Here is a 3,424-nt window from a genome sequence, read left to right as displayed (position 1 = left end):
TTTTTTGGACAGAAACCCCATTAATTTTAGATTGGCAGAATGAATCCCATTTTAAGCTTTTCTTGGTTACATCTCCTCTTCTACACCCTTAAAAATGATGGGTTGAAAATAACCCAATTCTTACTACCGTGCTGGGTAACTATTGGACCAACCTCGCATTGGGTTGTATTTATACAATGAATTGGGTTATACATTTCAACCCAACAGGTTGAGTAAAACAATTAACTCAAATGTGGGGTTATTTCTAACCAAACCGTTATATTGAATGTACTTCATTGTTGGGTTATTACATCATATCCTATATATGGGTTATACAGCCCCAATATTCTGTTTAAATTACTTAATTATGAAGTTAAATTTACCCAATAAATGTATCACTTATTATATGTGACACAGACTGTGCAAAATAAGCACACCAGTTTGTGCAATACATTGATTTTATTGTCCCATTTTGTTTTCACACTTTTCAACAAAGATGATTGCATTTAAATATAAAATAGAGCAATATAACAGACATGTTATCATACAGTCAAAAAAGGCAGGAAGGGATATTATTCAAAAACATGGACAAAAAAAATGGAAAAATGATAGGGTAACAACACACTGGGAAACACTTTCAAGCATTGCACATTATGGAAAACTCATTATTTACTAATATAGAAAAATAACATAGCCTACTTTTTCAATATACACTTTCAAAGTTTACAAAGAAGACCCATGTTGAAAGTGAAGGGCATTATGCCTTCAAGTTGTTTCTAGGAGCACATTTTTACTTGGGAATAGAATGGGGAAAGGTTATATGAGAACCTCAATGTTGATACAGAGATTAATAAATGTGTTTGTAAGACTGCTTTGTGACAGTACCTAAACACTAGAAACAACCAAATAGCTGAGGTCATTGTAGTGTCACCATGAATTTGCTGTATTGATGTAAACCAGGGGTGGGGAACTTATGTCTGGAGGGCCGTTTGCGGCCCTTGAGGCCGTTTTATCCAGCCCCTGAGACAATTTTAATATTATGCAGCTTCATATGAAATATGGCATATTTTGTAAAAGAAACATTTGCAATACAATGAAAGTTATATTCAGGGGACATATAGAAGTTAAGGTCTGGTTTAAGGTGGCTGCATTCCATATAGGCCTAGAGGGCAGGGGGAAATCCTACTTGGTTTGTGTTAATTGTAAGGCCCTCGGAGGACTTTCACGGCCCTCAGAGTAATTTGAAGTGGCCCTTCAAATGAAAAAGGTTCCCCACCCCTGGTGTACACTTACAATAATACACAGTGTTTCCAAAACCAAATGTGTAGAGCAGTGCATTCTGTGTAGAATTTGCAATAAAATCTTAGCTGGGTGTCCCTTTTAAAGGACTGTGCGCATTGAAGCTGGAATTGCTGCCTCCGCCTCCTGGGTACAGAAGCCTCGTCAAAACTCTCTCGGCCTCTGAATGAAAAGAAAAACACACATGCGACATAATCATTTAGTTACAAAATTATAAAATGATGATGACATTGCAAGACAGGTCAGACCATCTGTGAAATAAATGGCTAAATAAGAAAGTGTTAGCTAGTAAAGAAAGTGTTGGCTATTAAAAACAAATATCAGAAAACAAAAATGCTTCTGATATGAGGATCCAATTGAATGAGGTCAAATCACTAGCAATGAAACTCAATTTGGTCAAGGCTTAAGTGTATAAGGATGCACTAGTGGTAGCCAAACTATTGCAACACGGACAAAACAGTGACTTACCCACAGTAGGCTAGTGCTGCACAATGAAGAATGCCTCCTTTCTTTCAGCAACATCCAAGCAAATAGCCTAAAAAAATGATGAGAAACACATTTGAAATTATTCTAACTGAATAATAGGCCACATCCATTTAGTTGCAGCAAAATATATTTTTAAGTAGGCTATGCTCATCACATTACACCAAGGAGGTCTATCATTGCATTACACCAATGTCAATACATTATTTTTCTTTGAAAAGCACCGTATTCGCTTTGGCCTGCCCACACCGAAAACTATAAATAGGGCCCACTACTCACGGCAGTCAGTCGGTGCACTGCACTGTGACAGGTGACAGCTCTGTTCAGTCCTGGACGTCTCCTTCCTTCTTTTCATAGCTGCAATCATATAGCAAATAGAAAGCCACATTGTTGTTAAACCAGAGGTAGTAGCTATACCATGCTCGCTGACATACAGTGTTAACCGTCCAATTCGCGGACGTCCAGGCTTATCTGAAAAGCTGGTTCTAAAACCACACAGACTAGCAATCAGCCATGAACTAGCCTACCTTGCGCAGAGCTGCAGATGCCAGCAGCAATAGTCCAACTGAATAGGGATACACGGCACGTCCGTATTTTCCGTTGTTGTTAATTTCTCTAACTTGTGCTGATTTGTGCTACTTATTCCACGCGAACTCGCGGCAGAGAGTTGATAATATTTGCCCGCCGAGAGACCAACTTCAGAGCGGCGGCACTGCGGCCAGTTATTTGTGTCGAGAGTTACCGTGGAAACCAAAAGACGGTTGGACACAGATTGAAGTTACAGGCGAGTTTCGTGAAATTAAAATTCATCCCATCTGGTTTCGAGACGAGATTCATTCCAGTGTTTCTTATGATTAGATTAGTTGACTCCATTTCCATTGCTTTAGGTAATTGAGAGTAACCAACGGTTTAGGTTTGTGTAGAGACTACCTTGGGCAACGGTCTTCTTATTCTATGGGTTCATACTTCATAGATCGATCGTATGGAAGATAAGTAATGCGTTGGATGAACGAATGACTATCACAACTATCACACATCTATCAGTAAAACAGTAAAAACACATTACAAACCTTCATTTTTGTTGAAGACTCCGGTCAGTTCACTTCTTCCAGGGCGGGCAGGCAGAAAGAACGTTATCTGCAGGGAACTCTGATTTCAAACGTAGCAGGGCAACACAGTGTTGGGTACAATAAACCAGTGAGTTGGGTTATTGTGTAACCTAACTAATAACCCAATCAGCAGAGTAGCATAGATGTTCCCCACTGTACCAATATTGAGTTAGAGTAACCCAACACTGCATTAGAATAACCCAACACGTTTACCCAACAGCTGTTATTCAGCACTTGGGTTGACAAAACAACCCAGCATTTCTTAGTGTGTAAATATGGTGGCGGGAGCATCATTATATGCGGCTACCTTGCTGCCTCAGGCCCTTGACAGTTTGCTATTATCAGTGGAACAATGAACTCAAGTTTATTGTGATATTTTACAGAAAAAAATGTGAGGAAGTCTGTCACACAGTTGAAGCACACAAGAGTATGGGTCCTGAAATGTGACAACAACCCATACTTTAGAAGCAAATCGACTTTAGAATGGCTTCAAAATAATGAAATACACATTCTGAAATAGCCCAGTCAAAGCCCTGACAAAAAACAATTGAGAT

General features: G+C 39.1%; 1 long non-coding RNA gene across 1 annotated transcript; it reads right to left on the bottom strand.

Annotated features, from left to right (window-relative positions):
- Window positions 1–1,192: 1,192 nt before the first annotated feature.
- Window positions 1,193–3,134, bottom strand: LOC134460392 (uncharacterized). Its single transcript, XR_010037078.1, has 4 exons — window positions 2,832–3,134; window positions 2,041–2,118; window positions 1,747–1,813; window positions 1,193–1,440 (listed from the first exon to the last, which is right to left on the bottom strand). It is a non-coding gene; the product is annotated as an uncharacterized LOC134460392 (long non-coding RNA).
- Window positions 3,135–3,424: the final 290 nt, after the last annotated feature.

This window comes from Engraulis encrasicolus, chromosome 12, assembly GCF_034702125.1.
Source record: "Engraulis encrasicolus isolate BLACKSEA-1 chromosome 12, IST_EnEncr_1.0, whole genome shotgun sequence".
NCBI lineage: Eukaryota > Metazoa > Chordata > Actinopteri > Clupeiformes > Engraulidae > Engraulis > Engraulis encrasicolus.
The sequence above is the reverse complement of the archived record's forward strand: the minus strand, read 5'-3'. Positions and strand labels throughout refer to the sequence as shown.